Source organism: Rhinoraja longicauda, chromosome 6 (genome assembly GCF_053455715.1).
Source record: "Rhinoraja longicauda isolate Sanriku21f chromosome 6, sRhiLon1.1, whole genome shotgun sequence".
NCBI classification, from domain to species: domain Eukaryota; kingdom Metazoa; phylum Chordata; class Chondrichthyes; order Rajiformes; family Arhynchobatidae; genus Rhinoraja; species Rhinoraja longicauda.
In genome coordinates, this window is record NC_135958.1 from 13,897,464 (window position 1) to 13,918,496 (window position 21,033).

The following is a 21,033-nucleotide window of genomic DNA, read 5'->3' on the forward strand; positions in this document are numbered from 1 at the left end:
GGGTTCCTCTTAAATCTTTCCCCCCTCACCTTAAACCTATGTCCTCTGGTTCTTGATTCCCCAAATCTGGGCAAGAGACTGTGCATCTATCCGATCTATTCCTCTCATGACTTTGTTCACTACTTCAAAAATAGCATCCAAAAAGTCATTGCATAAACAGTTGTGGAGAGAGCAGGTGTGTAAGACTAACTAGATTGTATATCAAAGAATCAGAATGTCCGAGGTGCTGTGAGATTTTATGGTTCTCCGACATTGTTTATTCCTAGTGTCACCACCTGTCGCGACACAAAGTAACCGGAGATAACCTCATTTATCTTGGTGGATGAGGACAAAGGTTTATGTTATCCTGACATCCTAAACATGATAGAGGTTTGCATGTAACCATCGTTTACAGTATGATATATATTTTTTAAATTATATTCTGCTGAGCTGAGAGGTTTAACTCTGCCGGGGCCAAAGCCTGGGTCGGGAAATGGGGAAGACTTGACTTTGGAAGAGTGAGGATTCACCTCCCAATCCCGGCAGCGTTCCTTGTGGGAAGGCTTTGCCTTTGCCTTGCCCCATCAGTAACCGTGCAGGAGATCCAAACCATCAGTCTGCTGCCTAACGAAACAGAAGTACGATGTGCAACAGTAAACCTTACTGAGACACAAGAGACTGCTGACGCTGGAGATGCTGCTTTGTTGTTTCTGTTTAAACCTTTGCACAGAAAAACACACAAACGCAGCGGTTTCCTGTGTCAAAACCTTTGCTTAAGTGTGCTAAATATTGAAATGTACATGTGCTGCAATTTGATATCCAATGTGCTTGTTGGCTTCAGGCTGACCCTTGGGATTTATCCCATAACATGTTTTGATATTTTTGTTCATAATCAATTGATAAATGTATTTGGTGCCGTTGAGAGATACAGGCCTTTTGGCCCACTGGGTCCGCACTGATCTTCTGCCACCCACTTACAGTAATCCCCCACTCAGCCTATTTTTAATTCTCCCTGTATTCTCCACAAGACCATAAGACATAGGAGCAGATTCAGGCCATTCAGCCCATCGAATCTACTCCGCCATTCATTTGTGGCTAATCCATTTTTCCCTCTCAATCCCTTTCTCATTAATTCATTCGAAACCCGATCTCTCACTTACACATTAGAGGCAATTTAGAGCCAATGAAGCTAGCAACCCACATGCCTTTGGGATGTGGGCGGAAACCGGAGCATCTGAACAATCATAGGGAGAGAGTGCAAATTCCACACAGATAGCACCGAAGGTCAGGATTGAACTGGGGACTCTGTCAACTGTGATCAGCTGCTCTACTAGCTGCACCACTGTGCTGCGAACATAATGTGCTTTAGTTATTGAGAACTGTCGTAAGGAGTTTGCTGTGTTGAAGTGACACGAGGTCGATGTGTTTCCTCTGCAGTATGCCTCATGCTACAACAACCACCGAGCACTGCAGTTGCTGGGAATTGGGAGAAACAGCTGCATCTCCATCTTCTCCTACCCTACGTGCATCGCAGGACCACGTCCACAGCTGGCTTACAAAGGGCCAGATATAACAATGCGCCACATCAGTCAGGTCATCCGTTGCCTTCGACAGTTGCGGGCTCGAGATGGACGAGAAATGCAGATCTCCAGAGCTGCAAAGTAAGTGCAAGTTGATGTACAGGCAAAGAAATTCCAGTCCAAGCAAAAATACTGGTTGACAGTAACATCACTGGTCCATGTCAACACCCTCAAATGCAAACTGTAACTGAGGATGACAAGCAAATGAAAAATAGCAACATATTAGGTTAAATAACAAGGCGACTTTGAAGCTGATACGACTTGGGTGGGGGAGGGATGGAGAGAGAGGAAATGCAGGGGTTACTTGATATTAGAGATATCCAGCTTCAAAGTTGTTGTGTTGAGTCTCATTGTCTGTACTTGTTCTCACCAAACAAACAGCTAACAATGGCCTGTTTCCTTCATTATCGTTACTTTTTTGCATATCTTTCATTCTGTTGTTCTTTATCTCTACATCACCGTCTATATCTCTCATTTCCCTTTCCACTGACTCGCAGTCTGAAGAAGGGTCTCGACCCAAATGTCACCCATTCATTTTCTCCAGAGATACTGTCTGACCTGCTGAGTTACTCCTGCATCTGCAGTTCCTTCCTACACATAATGGACCTTGTCCAGGCTATTTTTTAGGGTTATTGCTATTTTAATGTTGACAATAACGCCAATTGTCAGGGTTGAATAAATAATCAGCAATGCAGCTTAGACACATCAATCAGTGATAAAATTGGTATTTGCTGAAAATATGTTATTTTTTAGTTAAGTTTAGAGATACAGCACGGCCATAGGCCCATCGAGTCCGCACTGACCAGCGATTCCCTGTACACCAGCACTATCCTACACACTAGGGACAATTTATCATTTTTACCGAAGCAAATTAACTAACAAACCTGCTTGTCCTTGGAGTGTGGGAGGAACACCTGGAGAAAACCCATGCAATCTCGGGTAGAATGTACAAACTCAGTACAGACTGCACCCGTAGTCAGGATCGAACCCAGGTCTCTGGCGCTGTAAGGCAGCAACTCTACCGCTGTGCCACTTTGCCGTCCCTATTATTCCTGTTATAAAAGAGGTGGAAGTGCACGGTGGAACTGTCAGCTCTCTAGTAGCTCAGCACTTTATACAGTGCACTGGAAAGTCCCAGATTTGATCTCTGGCTTATCACCGAAGTGGTATTGGTGATTGACATTACAATTGGGTTCATCTAAAGATATTAGAACGTTGTATCAAACGGGATTGAACCCCTGACTGAGCTGAGCAGGTGTAGATGCCTGAAGCTCATTTCAGAAATCTTCACCTTCCTGCCAGTAAAATAGTTTGGCTAGGCTGAGTGGCAATGTTCCCAGATGAACAATGATCCTTCAGTTTAGGGACCAGAATGCCTCCAGTCCCTTCAAAGAGAGGGGCTAAAGGGGGAAAATAAACGGTATGGAATGCAAAAAGAATGAATTAAAATGGCACGGGGGAACAACACTATTAAATTGATATACCGCAGCACATTGGCGCAGTGGTAGAGTTGCTGCCTTACAGCGCCAGAAACCCGGATTCAATCCTGACTATGGGTGCCATCTATACAAAGTTTGTACGTTCCACCCATGACCTGCGTGCATTTTCCCCGGGATCTTCGGTTTCCTCCCACACCCGAGAGACGTACGGGTTTGTAGGTTAATTGGCTTGGTATAAATGTAAATTGTCCCTAGTGTGTGTGTAGGATAGTGTTAATGTACGGGGATCGCTGGTGGTCGCAGACTCAGTGGGCCGAAGGGCCTGTTTCCGCGCTGTATCTCTAAACAAAACTGAACTAAACTAAACTACTGTGTGGTTTTAAGAGTCAAACTATAAGTTCGATTATCATTGAATGTAGCTGAGTTCATTTCAAGCCACACTCTTGGAGAGGTATCCCACCAGCTTGCACAGGAGATTCTGGTTCCTTGAAAGGAAAATATAAAGTGATTTAGACTTTAGACATACAGCGTGGAACCAGGCTCTTAGGCCCACCAAGTCTGTGCTGACCAGTACACTAGCACTATCCTATACACTAGGAACATTGTACAATTTTTACCAAAGCCAATTAACCTACGAACCTGTAGAGTGTGGGAGGAACCAGCAATGGCTGCCTTGCCAACAGTCTGTCTGTCCTCTCTTCTGTTTTTGTTATTTTACGTATGTGTTAAAAGTATGTTTTAGTGTATCTTGGTTTGTTTTATGTGGGGGGTGGGGTGGGGGGGGGGGGGGAGTTGGGGGAAACTTTTTTTCAATCTCTTACCTCAACGGAGATGCGATTTTTTTCCGTATCATTTCTCCGTCCCCACTGTGGCCTAACCTTGAGGAGTTGGCGGCCTTTCCTGGAGACTGGCTCGGCGCTTCATGCCACGGGCGCGGCGTGGACTTTAACATCGCGGAGCTTGCGATGCTTTGCCGGGGGATCGACTTCATGGAAACTTTTGATCCCCTTGCTGGTATTGACTTCTTCGAAAGAATCGTCAAATAAAACGACTACATGTGTTTCAAAAAAAGGTGTGGTCTGAAAAGCTGGAATGTTGCTGTAAAATTCAAACCATTCTCTGGATCTCCTGCCACAGTCAGGAGGTGGGATGGCAGGGGAAATATGTTCTAACTAGAAAACAACAAAGCAGTGCATGTAATATGATCCGGTCAATGGTGTGCTGCTGTTCTTTAGAGTTTGCAGTTAAAGCTGGCGATGAGTTTTCACTTTAACTCGTTATTGGGGAGCAGCTTAGAGATACAGAATAGAGATAGGCCCTTTGGACCAACGAGTCCACGCCGACCATCAATCACCCGTTCATACCAGTTGTGCGTTATTCCACTTTCTCATCCGCTCCCTACACATTGAGGGCAATTTTGCAGAGGGTCAATTAACCTAACAGCCCACATGTCTTTGGAATGTGGGAGGAAACGGGAGGTCCCGGAGGAAAGCTACATGGTCACAAGGGGAACCTGCAAACTCCACACAGGCAGCACCCGAGGTCAGGATCGAATCCGGGTCTCTGATGTTGTCGGGCAGCAGCTGTGCACCAAATGTTATCCCCTTATCATGTATCTGTACACTGTGAATAGCTCGATTGTAATCGTGTATTGTCAGGCAACAAAACTGTACCTCGGTACAAGGGACAATAAACTAAACTGAACAGGATGTACCCTTAAGAAGAGGTTCGGTATGGGCTTTAAACCCAGAGCCCGTTTGCAAATGTTCCTTTGTTGCGCAATAAGATATTTTATCCAATAAAAAATGAAGGAGACAATATCTTTGAGTCAATGACCTTCTTCTAAACTCTCTTGCAGACCATCCGTTCAGGTTTTGCCAGCAGCTTCCAGCTCTTCCATCCAAACTAAAGGGAAGCGGTGTGTCACGTGCTTCAGGAAGCGTCGCAGCATCAAGCAAGTTGGTTGATGGTGAGGAGGGGAGATCCTCCAGTCAGGCTCCCGAGTACGGAGAAGAGGCTGGGAGTTGTGATGTGCTCTTCACACTTGCCGTCTTCACCCAGTAGCTACATGGAGACGAGTAGTTCGCTTTCTAGGAAGAGGCAGCAGTTGAAGTTTAGAGCTGGCCTTGATGTGACGAGCTTTCGGATGTGTTTCTGTATTGTCGTGCCGTGAACTGTCATTGTAGGTAGCAGGTTAAACTCTCTCCTCTCTTGGACTATTCCTGACCCTTACTGACTCCATATCCTGACCATCAAGCAGGAAAAACAAAACGCTAGGGTCTGATGAAGAGTCTCGACCCGAAGTGTCTCCTATTACTTTTCGCCAGAGATGCTGCCTGACCCACTGAGTTACTCCAGCATTTTGTGTCTATTTTCAGTGCAAACCAGCATCTGCAGTTCCTTCTTGCACAAAACAAAACTTTAACCTGGAACAAAGTCAAATTCAGGCAGGATTTATACCGCACCCTTTGAAAACTCAGAGGGTTTCAGATCTTAGGGCTCTAGTAGGTACCAACCACAACCTGGCCCTGCTAGGATTTACCTGAAACTATTTATCACCAATATAAAGTCGTAGAATAATCCCAGCCAGTAAATAGTATCACATCCCCACTCAAATGCTCTAACTGTAAATACCTTTTCTGTTTTCATTTGATTGCTGCATCATTTTTACCCAGTTGTTGCTTCCTTTTAGGTCTGTTAATATTTGCATTTTGATAGACTGCTGGTCAAATGTTGCAAGTAATTTAAGGGTAATTGAAGCTATTTTTCCACATTTTGAAGTAAAAGTGATGTGCAATCTTAGTGTTGTAATAGTGCATGTTTTCAAGCTGTGAAAAAATAATAAAAGGCTGTCCTCAAAGTGGCTGAAATGTTATATATTTTTGTATCTTATTAGGTGGCAAGTTTCAGTTTGTTTTAAAATAAAATGATTGTGTTTTAGAGAACACCGTTTTCAGTGGCAGTCACTGAATGCTGGAGAATACTGATTATTTCTCACATTCTCATCATTAAGGATTATTAGCACCAATAAAATGACTGTTGACATAATGTCTCACTGGCGTACTGTCAAATTAACTCCTGCTTTAATTCATCTATTTACATCTGCAGGTGCAGCAAATACTGGTTGTGTTTCCAACCAGCAAGCTGGAGGCACCAGTCTAAGTTTCACCAAGGCACTTTGGTTTTAGAGAGGCAGAGCAGAACATATCCCTTAGGCCCACCGAGTCCGCGCCAACCCGCGATCCCCATACACTAATGCTAGCCTACACACTAGGGACAATTTACAATCTTTACCAAAGCCAATTATTCTACAAACGTGTATGTCTTTGGAATGTGGGAGGAAACCGGAGAACCCGGGGAAAACCCACACGGTCACAGGGAGAACGTACAAACTCCACACAGACAGCAGCCAGAGTCAGGATTGAACCCATGTCTCTGGCACTGTAAGGCAACAACTCCACTGAGGTGCCACCGTTCTGCTCCTTGAAGAGTTTACATTGTTAATTAAATGCATTTGGAGGACAAAGCTGTAAATCCGGTTTGATAATCATGAAACTGCCTGATGTTTGTAAAATCCATTTGGGCTCACTGACAACTTTTAGGAAAGGAAGTCTACTGTCCTTACCCAGTTTATCTCTGGCAGCGATATCATTGATTCTCATTGTCTGCTGAAATGGACTATGGACCTCTCAGTCCAGGCATATCATATCATATCATATCATATATATACAGCCGGAAACAGGCCTTTTCGGCCCTCCAAGTCCGTGCCGCCCAGCGATCCCCATACATTAACACTATCCTACACCCACTAGGGACAATTTTTTTTAAACATTTACCCAGCCAATTAACCTACATACCTGTACGTCTTTGGAGTGTGGGAGGAAACCGAAGATCTCGGAGAAAACCCACGCAGGTCACGGGGAGAACGTACAAACTCCTTACAGTGCAGCACCCGTAGTCAGGATCGAACCTGAGTCTCCGGCGCTGCATTCGCTGTAAAGCAGCAACTCTACCGCTCATCGGGAAAGGGCAACGGTCTACTACATGGTCTTGCTTGGTGGGATCCTGTGTGAGGAGAGACTGAGTATACGAGACCTGTATTTTCCAGCGTTTAGGAGAACGAGAGACGAAATAATTGAATCTAATGATTAATGCTCCTGCTTCTTATGTTCATATTTGTGACTAACAAGTGCAGCAAGAGGAACAAAACCATGGGAGTGGTCTGTCGTGAAGTTTACGGTCTGCAGTAAAGTGAGCTGGTGTGGAATGATTAGAGTCTCAGGATCAGGGGAGGGCATGCAGTTCTACAAATCATTTGGAAGAAACATTTTTTTTTAAATCACTAATTATCTACTCTGAGGTGCAAGAACACAAGGAACTTTCATAATGTGGAAACTTGAAAATTGTTAAGTACACTCCTGAAGCAACACTGAAGCAACTTGCTGGTGTTTTTAGAAAACATTACGTAGGCCCCAATAAAATGATGTGAGAAAAAGGTCTTGTAAATACTTTGTGGGTGTAAAACATGGAGAAAAGGTTCAAAGACGGACACAAAGTGCTGGAGTAACTCAGCAGCATCTCTGGAGAACTTTTTCTCCAGAGGTGTTGCCTGACCCGCTATGTTACTCCAGCACTTTGAGTCTATGTTTGGTATAAACCAGCGCCTGCAGTTCTTTGTTTCTATTACTAGAGAACTACTAGAGACAAGGATCGAGATGCTCGCTTCACCACGGAACCTGTGATCTTTGCAAAGTTAACACTGACCAGCTGTTCAGCATGTTTAGGGTTTCCAGCAATTTCGGTCACACTCTAAAGTAAAGAGATAGACTATTAGCAGCCTGTAACCACACAAAATGAGTCCGCCAAGGTGTGCAGGCTCTCTGAAAGAACTGTCCATCTAGGCCCAACCCTCTGCCCTAGGGCCCTACAAATATTCTTGTTGCAAGTCACAATCGATTTCTAATTTGTTTCTGAAAGTGACTAATGAATGTGTTTCCACCACCTTCGGGCAACGTATTTCACACCTTTACAATTCAGTGCAATGCAAGAATTCTGATCTCCCTTGTCCTTTCGACAGTTGTATTCGTCCACGATCCTCTGGTTGCTGATCACCAGCTTATGGCAACAATTCCTTTTTAATCTCCTTCAACGTCATATTTCGAACACCTGCACATTTCCCAGCTCAGTCAACCCCGCCAAACATTTCTGTATTTGCTGCACTTGCTATCATCCCTAAACAAAGTAAGAAATTGAAAATATGAAAACATCGCAGATTAATTTAATTTACCAGCTTCCCTGCCTAATAAGCTGCCATTGTTCAATGCAGTAACACTCCATTGAAACGCCTTGGGATATTCGGCCACATTAAAGGCTCTGTGTAGATTGATGTTATTTTAGTTGTTATTTTCAATGTTCAACAGAATCTTACCTTTAATCCATGAACACGGCTCAGAAGTTAATAGCAGATGCAATTTAATAAGTGCAAGGTGATGCTAACATTTAGCTTTTGTGTTTGTCAACATGCAGATAGCTTATTACTGAATATGAAGTTAGTTATTGTCCTATACCATGTGTGTGTATAGGCAGTTCAGATCGGGCTTGTTTTTCTTGGTTGAGTCAAGAGTCCAGAGTGTTTTATTGTCATATGTCCCAGATAGAACAATGAAATTCTTACATGTTGGAGCACAACAGAACGCTTATCCTAATGTTATAGCACGAGTACGTTGTGTTTTAATAGTAATGGTGACACGTTTACAATGAATGGTAGTGAGTAATGAAGTACAGAAGGACCTCAATGTACAAATCCAAGGATCCCTGAAGATGGCAGCATTGGTAGATAGTGGGAGAAGAAGGCGTACGAAATGGGCAATGGGCAAGTTGGGCCGAGAGGTCTATTTCCATGCTAACTCGATGACATAAAATATAAGAGCAGGGATGTGATAGTACAACTTTATAAAGCACTGCTTAGACCATAAATGGAGACTGTGTATAGTTCTGGTGGTCAGACTCTATGAGGGACAAGAGTGCACTGGAGAGGGTATAAAGGAGATTGACCAGGTTGTTGCCTAGGGTTGCATGTTTCAGCAGATTGACAGACTGCGTCTAGTCTGCGGGCGAGCTGAAGGAATGACCTGTCCGTGTAATAACTCAGCCTGGCGAGGCATTTGATAACTTCCACATGGTAGGCTGCTCTGGAAGGTTAGATCGCATGGGATCCAGGGAGAGATAGCTGACTGGATAGAGAATTGGCTACATGGAAGGAAGCAGAGGGTGATGGTGAAAGGGTGTTTTTCAGACTGGAAGGCTATGACTAGTGGCGTGCCTCAGGGATCAGTACTGGGCCCTCTGCTGTTTGCGGTTCATATCAACAATTTAGATTAGAATGATCACGGCATGATTAGCAAGTTTGCAGATGACTCAAAAGTGGGTGGCAACGTAGATTTTGAAGAAGGTTATCACAAAATTGCAGCAGGATTTTGATCAGTCAGGCAGGTGGGCTGAGGAATGGTTAATGGAGATTAACACAGCAGTCTCAGGCTTTATTCCTTGGAGCATAGGAGGATGAGGGGTGATCTTATAGGTGTATAACGTCATAAGGGGATGAGATAGGGTAACTGCACAGACCCACCTTCAGAATTCTTCAGTCTGAAGAAGGGTCTTGACCCAAAACATCACCTATTCCTTTTCTTCAGAGATGCTGTCAGTGCCGCTGAGATACTCCAGTATTTTGGGTCTATCTTTGGTGTAAAGCAGCATCTGCAGTTCCCTCCTACATATTTAGTCTGCTCCACTGCAAAATCTCCTCAAGGTATGCCTACTTTAAAGACGTTCCCCTCCTCACTCTGACAGGAGTTCTGCAACACCCTCTTTCGCTGCATCCCCTCTGTGACTCCTCCGGCTCTCCAGCTCTTCAACCACATTTTAACCTCGATAAATAATCTTGTTTATTTGAGGGTTATCATGTGCCAGAAACAAATGCAATTCCATTTTTGTTTGACAATAAATAGATAAGACTGGACCAAATGTGCCAACTCTGGAGACATTGTCAAAGAGACATAGAGTAGAACAGTAAAGAGCCCTTCGGCCCATCATGTCCATGCCAAACCTCCGACCCGGGTTCGATCTTGACCTCAGTCTTGATCTTGATCTCTGTGTGAAGTCTGCACATTCTTCCTGTAGGTTTTCTCCGTGTGCTCCGGTTTCCCCCCACATCTCAAAGACGTGCGGGTTTATAAGTGAACTGGTCTCTGTAAGCTGCCCTAATGAAAGCTGGACAACATAGAACATAGAACAGTACAGCACAGGAACGGACCTCTCTACCCCACGATGTTTGTACCGAACATGATGCCGAATTAAACTGATCTCACCTGCCTGTACATGATCCACATCCCTCTATTCCCTGTTCCTCCATGTGCCTATCTAAAAGTAGTGTGAATGAGTGATCGATGGTCAGCGTGGACTCCATGGGCTGCAGGACCCGTTTCTATTATGTATCTCTAAACTAAAATTAAACTAAACATCTAAATGTCAGGGATTTTTTTTCTTTTATGGAAAAAAACAGGACCCTCCACTTAAACTGCAGCCAACACTGCACCAAGCACAAGCAGTGAGACATCTTCTAGGAGACAATCTCACAGCACCTGCAGATTCACATCAGAATCTGTGCACAGAGTTATTCCACTGCGTCACAGTGCACATAATCATGGACTTTGTTCGATAAAGCTTCTGTTAAGTGCCTGAGGGAGTTTAGCTACGTTAAAGGCCCCGTATGAATGAAGATTGCTGTTATAATCTAAACCCAACAAGAATTGCATGCTAAGGCTGCCCATTATTGAATGAGCATGCCACAGATCAATGTAGTTGTTTATATTTGTTCAGTGCTGACTAACATCTCAGGGCTGGGATTGTAGCACGAGGGGAATGTCCCAGCAGACATGGCAGCTAGAGTACAATCTAGCACTACCTCTGAAAAGGACTGAAGAAAAACATAAATATGTATGATGGGGGTGAGGCAAATGAAATTAAATATTTACAAAGAGTCAGTGTTATTGCAATTGTTTAAAAAAATGTTTTAACTTTATGCATAATAAAAAATATACAAAGGGTCTTTACATTCGGGGTGTTGCACAGTCTATATAGTGCGTGTCATTGATTCCATACGTTAGTACCTGTAGTGTTAGCACATATTTGTATTCACAGCATCACTGCATATGTGGCCCTTGGGGTGGTATGAACTTCAATTGTTTGAGGGGTCCCACACCGGACCAAGCCCCCCAATGTCTGGTGGGATGAGGACTCTAAATGTCACCATTCCCCACGAAGCCTTTGTGATGGTTGCACTGAGCTTCCGTGCGTTCCTCAACACGGACTCCTGTAGCCTGGAAAGACCAAGTCGGACATCCTGTTGCAATGGACGTCCAACCGGGTTCGGGTGGACCAAAGAGTATCTTTCACCAAATCAACGATCTTCCAGCAGCACTCAACATCTGTTTCCATTTGTGTCCTTGAGAACAGCTCGCAGTGCAGATCAGAGCGTCCTCTGCTATACAACTGCTCAGGATCAACCTCAACAAGGTACCTTGCATCCTTCTGTAGACCTGAATGTAAACACACTGTTCGCAGAGGTGGGTGTCTACTTCCACCTCATTGCAGATAGACACAAAATGCTGGAGTAACTCAGTGGGACAGGCAGTGTCTCTGGAGAGAAGGAATAGGTGACGTTTAGGGTCAAGACTCTTCTTCAGATGTCAGGGGAGAGGGAGGTACATACTGTAGATAAGGAAGTGTAAGGTGTGTATCAGGACAAAGGGAATGGAGACCCATCTCATTGCAGCCACACCAAGGAGAGTGAACATTGGGAGTGGAATTCCAAGCCCGAAGGAAGGATTTGACAAGGTAGGCCCCTCTCACCACCAGCTAAGTGAGGTCTTAGTGCTTGTTGGTGAGTTCTGAGGATGAGACATTCTTCCAGATGATTTGATCATGGAACCACCCCACTGGATCCATTGTGTCTTTGTCCTGCAGAAGGTTCCATGCTTGACTCTCAGTCTGAAGAAGGGTCTCGATCCGAAACATCACCGATTCCTGTTCTCCAGAGATGCTGCCTGACTCGCTGAGTTACTCCAGCTTATTGTGTCTATCTTCAGCCTGATGGACTTGTGGTCCAGAGTGTATTTTTGTGAGAACATTTCCACAAAGGTGGGTATTGCGGCAATGTCCAGCCGACTGGGACATTGTGAGACAACGGGGCCAGGCCTATCCTTTGCAAAACGGGGGATAGATAGCATCCCAACATGGAACAACACACGGTGCCTGAATACTTTGCTTCCAAGCACAGCCTGATGCAGCCACATATGCAGGTGACCATCAGGATGAGGATGATGTTAAGTCTGCTTTTACCCCCATTGTCCAGCATCTGTGCCATTCAGCTGTATATGAACGTAACAGTCAAGACAGTGCTTGGAGAACTATTTGCCTTTTCGATGGTTACATGTGCGAAGTGCAAACGCATAGTGAAACCTTTTTCTTACAAACAGTCCAGTAGAGTATAACTACACCACCCCCAATTAGCAATTGTAAAGAAATAGTCTACTGAGCCCACGTGCAAGAATCGTCATGTTTGGCGCCATTTTCAAAGTCCACGTTCCAGATGTTAAGATATTACCCGATTCAGGCAAGCTCCAGGCTGCTACGGGGCCTCCAGCTGTCGCCTTCCTCGTTCGACTAGCAACCGACGCCCTCTCCTCGCCCGACCACTTTTGTGCCCCGAAAGCGCCTCCCGCAGCCGGCCTTGAGGGCGTGGTAGGCCAGACCCCGATTCCCTCTCCTCTACTACCGGCTTCTCTCCTCTCCCATCGCGTCCGTCGTCATCTCCATCCTTCTCGGTCTCTGATCTTCAGGCGACGAGCAGCGGCGGCTCGGCGGACTCCCCGTTCCAGGCCGTGGTCCACCAGGTCCTCCTCTCGGCGGCTTCTTTGCCTTTTCAAACAGTGTTTAGTATGCAGCCACCTCCTCTTTTAACGAGAGCTTTACATCAGGATGAAACAAAACTGGGCGAGAGGGAAGGACATCACATTCTAAGAGAGCTGGATAGAGCTCTTAAGGATAGCGGAGTCAGGGGGTATGGGGAGAAGGCAGGAACGGGGTACTGATTGAGAATGATCAGCCATGATCACATTGGCTCGAAGGGCCGAATGGCCTCCTCCTGCACCTATTGTCTATTGTCTATTATTGTCTATTCAATTGCAGGTCATTTCACGAAAGTTTAGTGACCTCAGAGTGAGCCAAGTAAAACCTTGTGGGGTCGATCGATGAGAGAAACAGAAGATAAATAACAATCCATAGCATTGGTTAATGAATAGCAGAAACGTTTTAGTTATAAAACCACATGAAAAATTAAAGAAGAAAGAATGTTGATGTATTGTTCAGCATGTTGCAAGTGAGTGTATTGGAGGAGTAATGCAGTAAGCTGAGAGGAACGGATAATGTTTCAATGCTTCAGAGGCAGTTAGTAGTCACCAAGTTCATGTGCAGAGCCAGGTTACCAACTTGCAATGTAGTACATTGTAGAACATATCAACGTGGTAATCATAGCAAGCAAGGTCAACAATCAATTCCACCTTGCCTGTAAAAAGTAAAGAAAATACTCAAACTGAATTTCCTCCAATTCCAACCTTATCTTTCAATTTTGCTGAAAGTTAATGTTTACTACTTCGAGTGGATTTATTGTTTGAATGGATTTATTGTTTCATGTTCACTCCTCTCAAGTATAAACATGCGTGCAATTTGTGTACTTCAGTGCATTCACAGCATTTAGATATTGCTTGAAAAATCATTTGCAATTTGTCACACGCATGAATAGGTATAAAAATATGAATTAAAACATCTATAAACAAGTTATTCAATACGTGAATTAACTACTCTTCAGGAAATAAGTTAGTGCAAGTTGGAGAGAAGCGGATGCAAGGCTTGCTTGAAGTTAGAGAAATCAATATCATCCCCTCTCTCTCCGTCCCACCCCAATTGTCATACTAGTTTCACTGTCTGTATAGCTCGTTATCACCTAACCCACAGCCAACTGACCATTGTGGGCTCCACTTTTCCTTGATCATCGTTGCTTTTTGCATATCTTTCATTCATTTGTCCTCTGTGCCTCCTTTGTTTCCCATTCCCCTGACTCTCAGTCTGAAGAAGGGTCTATACCCGAAGGGTCTAACCTATTCCTTTTCTCCAAAGATGCTGCCTGACCTGCTGAATTACTCCAGCTTTTTGTCTGTCTCTGGTTTAAACCAGCATCTGCAGTTCCTTCCTTCACATAAGAAGAAACTAAATAAGAAAGCAAGGGAATGAGGAATAAAAAATGAATTTTAGGCATGAAGAAGGGTCCCAACCCGAAATGTCACCTATCCGTTTTCTCCAGAGGTTCTACCTGACCCCTGTTGAGTTACTACAGCATTTTGTGTCTATCTAGGAATAAAAGGGCATGGTCAGATCCAGGGAAAGGTGGAAGGTAAGTGTGCGGTGAATTAATACAGGCATAAATGGGCCAAACGGCTAATTTGTGCATTGATATTTCAGACCTCATGTAATATTCAAGGTGCAACTAATCCACTGCAGAGAATAATTTTATGATGGGCTGTGCCCTTCATTCAGTTGCCTAGTCAATGTTCTACTATTGCTCTCCAAGCTCTATCTACAGTGAGACCAAGTCGCAGTTTGTAAAAATCAGTCCACTTGTTTTAGCAGCCTTGCAGTTGCTTCAGTGAACTGGCAAATAGTTCAAAGCAGACAAGTTAAATACCAACTGCCCCAGCTCAGAGGAATCTATCCTTGACAGATGAAATTAAATGACTCGTCCATCAAGAGGTTCCTTAATAAATTGAAATGTTTGGGGAGGTCTTTTTTTTTTCCTTTCAGCATTCTATTTCCCCTCTGTGTACACGGGCCAGGTATTTTATGATTAAATTAGGGGGGCCCTTCTCTACTGTGGTGACTGGTGGGAGGCAGCGAATTATCTCTATCCAGGGGAGCCCAGCCTAAAGTTGTCAACATGGATATTCACCCCCCCCCCCCTTCGGGATTGCTGCCAATCCCTAAATTCAGGTGCAACTTGAAAAGTCAGCACGAAATTTCACAATAAGGAAAAGTCATTGTTGGAATTAGCTGGTTCATGAACTGAAAGTGGCAGAAAAATGTTTTATCATTTCACATGTGCAATCTTATAGGTAACTAGACGACCCGTGGACCCGTTGGGTCCCCATTGTGGGGCCGGGGGCGGGCGAGGCGGGAGAGGAAAGGGGAGAGGAAGCCACTTATCCCGGCCCCGGGCTGACATCGCGGCAGCCAGCAGCAGGAGAGCGGCCGCCAGCCCTGGCAACTCTCCCCCAACTTTGCAGGCGCGGTTGCCGGGCCGCTCAAACTCCCCTGGGGCCGGGGGCAGGCAAGGGGGGAGAGGAAAGGGGAGAGGGAGGCACTCACCCCGGCTCCGGGCGGGCATCGCGGCGGCCAGCAGCAGGAGAGCGGACGCAGGCGCTGCCCAATGTTCGTCTTGCCGGCGGCCATCTTGTTTGAGCTTCTCTCTGCCACCGCGCTGCACCACAGGAGGAAGGTCAGGCGCGGGGCACACCGGAATGGGCTAAAATGTAACGAAACTCGATACTGCACACCACAGGCGAATGATGATTTAGGTGGGCCTAAAACTGTTGCACTATCATGTACCGTTTTGGCTGTATTTCTGGAACACACACACATACATACATACATACATACATACATACATACATACATACAAGATGAGAGTTTTAGTTAGAAATAGACACAAAATGCTGGAATAACTCAGCGAGTCAGGCAGCATCTTGGGAGAGAAGGAATGGGTGACTTTTCGGGTTGAGACCCTTCTTCAGACTGATGTCAGGGGAGGGGGCGGGACAAAGATAGGATGTAGTCGGAGACAGGAAGATGAGTGGGAGAACTGGGAAGGGGGAAGGGATAGAGAGGGGAAGCAGGGACGACCTGAAGTTAGAGAAGTCAATGTTCATGCCGCTGGGGTGTAAACTACCCAAGCAAAATATGAGGTGCTGTTATATATAGATATTCTAAAATATTATCTCTATTCCTAAAACTCTGTGCCTTCTGTGCATTCCGATTTTCTTTGTATCTTCAGTGTGTAAGTGAATGTGGGAGGAAACAGAGCACCCGGAGAAAACCCACATAGAGAACGTACAAACAGCACCTGTGGTCAGGATCGAACCCGGGTCTCTGGTGCTGTAAAGCAGTAACTCTACCGCTGCATCACCGTGCCACTCTATTGCACAAGCTGTGTCACTCCCCCACGCACTTCCCCACCACAACACTGGCCTCTTATCGCCTTTACTCTTCCAACGTTATCTGAATCCCTCCCCAACAATCTGCATCTTTATCTGCCATTTCCCCCACAATATCTCTCCCCCCCCCCACTCTATCATCTCTCTGCATGCCTTCCCTCCCACTGTACATATTTGCCTGTCCCTCACTGTCTCCCTTACCCCCCTCAGACATACATTAGAAAAAGTACCCTGCACTCAAACACAAGTGCCTGAAACTATACCCTGGAGCACCTGATACCTCAGGACATCCTAATGTCGTCCAACTTGCTAGAATTTCAGTACAATGGAGTCTTGCATCACCTGCCTTTGTTCAATTGTTACTCATCCCAGCCATATCTTGTACATAGCATCCTGTAAACATATATCATGTTGCATTACGTCACTGAGAAAATAGTGCTGGGTAATGACAACTTGTTAAAAATTACTGGATTCAATCCAGAATCAATACTTCAGAAGAATAAGAAGTAACCTCACTGAAAAGCACGGGGTTCTGAAAGGGCCCAACACAGTGAATGCTGAGAGGGCATTTACCCCTGGCTGGACAGTACAGGAGGAGGGCAGCACAGTGGCACAACTGTTGCCTCAGAACGGCCGAGAGCAAGATTTATTGTTCGTGTGGAGTTTGGACGTTCTCTCTGTCACCACAAGTATTTCCTCTGGGTAATCCAGTTTCCCCCCACAACTTAATGACGTGCGGATTTATAGGTTAATTGGTCACTGTCAATTTATGTGCACACACACACACACACACATAAAAACAAAGAAACAGCCAATAGTCCAAAAAGACAAAACCAATGCCCCAAGTCTGTGTAGTTCAGAGCTTATTTGGAGGTTGTCGTATTTAATAGTCTGGTGGTTATCGGAAACTCCAGTGATCAGATGCAGTAGTGAAGCTGAGGAAGAACAGCTGCCTTGCTGAATGAAGGAGCAGGCTCAAAGGGATGTCTGGACTGTTTCACACAACTAGAGGAAGTCTGTAGACTCAAGGAACTGCAGATACCTGAATCTTGTGTAGCTGGAACAACTCAGTGGATCAAGCAGCATCTCTGGAGGCAGTTTGGGGTCAGGACCCTTCCTCAGACTGATTGTAGGGTGGGAGAGAAAGCTGGAAAAGAGGAGGGGGCAGGATAAAGCTTGGCAAGTGATAGGTGGATACAGTCAAGGGGTTTTATTTTGATTGGCAGGTGGGTAGACAGAGGCAAGAGATGAAATAGACAAAAGGGAACCAAAGGGGACACAAAGGAGACAAAGGGCTGTTGTTAAGGAGAGATGAGAATTGAAAGATGAATTAAATGCAAAGCCAGAGGGTGAAAGGGGACAGGAGTGGGGGCGGGGGGATAGTACATGAATGGGTGTGCCTCAGGGTCAGAAAAGTGATGGGGCTGGGGGGGCGTGGGGCAGGGAGAAGGGAGACAAAAAAGAGGAAATAATTTGTTGCGTGCTGTTACCTAAATTTGGAGAATTTAATGTTCATGCTGGAAGTCTGTATATGTCAAACATCCAGTCCTGCATGCAGTATACAAAAAGTTGTGTACTCTGTGGCTTTTGGACACAGCTCCGAAGAATGCCCATAGTCATTGCAATAATTATTTTTGTTCTGTTTGCACAATCCCCATTTCCAAATCCCAGATTTCATATGTCACATGCACCAATTTGTTTCATGCTGAAACTACCAAGTAGCCAAACTTAAAAATGGCATTAAGGAGCGGCAAACTGACAACATGATACTCAAAGATCCCATTGGTGACTCTGTTAAAACAGGGGTGCTCTGGATTCAATGAAGGTGCAGGCACTTTTTTCAACAGCATACAACTTGAGAGATCATCATCAGATAGCAAACAGGATGGAATAAATGTAGTGATCGTACAGCAATATGTCAAGAGTCAAGTCAAAAGAGTCACAGTGTTCAATTGTCATATGCACCGAAAACGGAGCATTGAAATTCTTACTAGCAGCAGCATAACAGGTTTGTAAACATAGTTATCTAAGATATTAGATGTGAATGTTGCATCAGAAATACAGAACTGAATATGATTTTTCTCCAAAAGTACAATGTAAGTCTATCTTTCTTTGACCACCTGCGATTGCGTGTGTCTATCTTGCATTTTAGGCTTAAATGGAAAAGGCAGTAAACATCACTCTCAACAAACGTTTAATTGATGTGACCATCCCCACCTGAATTCTGCCAAATGCATGGGGATAGTTTGACTGACACTGAAACCCTTGTCCAGGTGGGCGATTTTCTCGTGTTTGAGCTTAGTCTGAGTGAATGCACCCTGTCCAAGCATCATGGATGAACTAAACACCCGTAGAGCCGAGCAGCACACACCAAGCGACTGCCCCAGAATCCTCCTCAACCTACTCCCAAACACAAAGTTGATAGGGTATTATTCTCAAAGATGATTGCCAAAAGCCCCGAACAACTGTAAGAACGTACGGTGAAGTGACAAACTCAAGCTCCACCTTTGTTCACACTTGGCGTTTGTTACAATCGAACTTGTCACAATTGTCACGTAGACTGGACGACCATTTCGCTGAACACTCACGCTTGGTCCATCAAGATCTGGTGGATCTCCCGGTCACTAACCATTTTAACTCCCCTTGCCATTCCCACACTGACCTTTCTGTCCTGGGCCTCCTCCATTGCCAGAGTGAGGCCATGTGCAAACTGGAGATACAGCAGTCTGAAGAACATCCCTATTCTTTTTTTTCCAGAAATGCTGCCTGACCCGCTGAGTTACTCCAGTATTTTGCGTCTTACCTCATATTCTGCTCGATTCGCTTACAACCTAACGGTATGAACAATGAATTCTCCAATTTTGGTTAACTGACAAACAACACTCTCCCATTCTCCCCCCTCTCCCCCTTCCCTGTGCCCCACCTGGAAAGGTCGGCCTGCTGCAGACCTTTCGCCGTCCGGCGCGGCCTGGAACGTGGCAACTTCAACAGCCTGTCCGCGGGAGAATTCGGCAGGGGAAGAGAAAAGACATTCTGGCCTTCTGTCACAGTGAGGAGGTGACTGGAGGAGACTCACTGCGATGGATGTTTCTTTTTTTTTTGTTTTGTGTTGGTTGTGATTGTGTGTGAAATTGTTTATTTTTATTGCTCTATTGCTGGACTGTGGGTGACCTTTCATTTCACTGCACATCTCGTATGTGTATGTGACAAATAAACTTGACTTGACTTGTATCCATTTCACCCCTTCCTCCTCCCCTTCCACCTATATTCCATCCTCTGGCTTCACAATTTTCACTTCTTCTATCCTTATCTCATACCTTTTGCCTTTTCATCTCCGGTCTTTGTCCAAACACCTGCCTATCAAACACCCCCACAATGGTATACACCTATCACTTAGCAGGCTTTGTCCTCTCCTCCCCTCCCTTACCCCAATTTGACTGAAGATGGGTGCCAACCTGAAACGTCACCTATCCATGTTCTCCAGAAATTCTGCCTGAGTTACTCCAGCACCTCATGTCTTTTTTGGTAAATCAGCATCTATAGTTGGTTGTGTCTACTTGACATAATTGCTATTAGCTGAATGATATGCTGGCCAAGAAACTGTGTGTCTACCTGATCTATTCCGCCCATGATTTTATATACAGTGATTGTAGTACTTTACTGGTTGCATTAACACATAGAACGAGGTTATGAAAATGCTTGAGAAATGCAAGTCATTTATATTTCTTCTACTTATCTCTGCATTTTAACCACAGTGTTAAACCTATTATCTGGTAAATCAGATTGCACATTGCACCTTGGTCATGAAGTCTTACAGATAAATTAGGTCACAATTTTGCTGTTGGAAGTCAAACATTTTTTACATAAATGAAAAGATATACTTCAAACCCAGTAAAAGAATTCAATGGAGATTTGCACAATGCACTCCTTTTGACCAAAATAAGCAAGCAAACACCTAAGGATATGGTTCAGAGTTTGTGAGATAGATAAATGTACTGAGTAATGCAGTCAGTTTAATAAGACCCCAAATAATTTACATCTCATCTGAGTTTATAGAATTGATACTTTCCAATATAATGGACAGGTTTAGAGAGATAAGGGCCAAACAGATGCAGGTGGGACTAGTGGGCGATGGGACATATTGGCAAGTTGGGTCGAAGGGCCTGTTTCCACACTGTATGACTCTATGACTCTCTATATACATTCACTTGTGAACCATTTGAACTTTATTATTGGTGTCACAACCCTGTATAATGGAGGTGTCATAGGCAAAGGTATTATGGAATGTTGTACAAGATGTTTGAGGGAATTAGATGCACTGTTCTTAAATGAAAGCCAAAACTGCAATAGAAGTCCCAAATGGCAGAATTGTTCACCTGGTTTTAAATGTTTAAGAGATAATCTAATCAGTTAGCCCAATCCCCAGGAGAGAACATGATAATTAATCTAAGTCAATGTGACCCATGCGCCAAGTCTCCATTTCCTTCAGCTGCAAGATGAGGCAAACACAAAGGTGCACAGTAATACTAACACATCCAAACCACCTAAAAGATCCTGCAGTTTGCTGCTACAAGCAATACCCTTTTTGATTTTATATGAAACCGACTTCACATAGGTTGCAAGTATAATTTTAGTTTGTAAAGTGAAAGATATGGTTAATTAAAATATATTTACCAGCACGATATATAATAATAGGTAGTAACAAAAACAGAA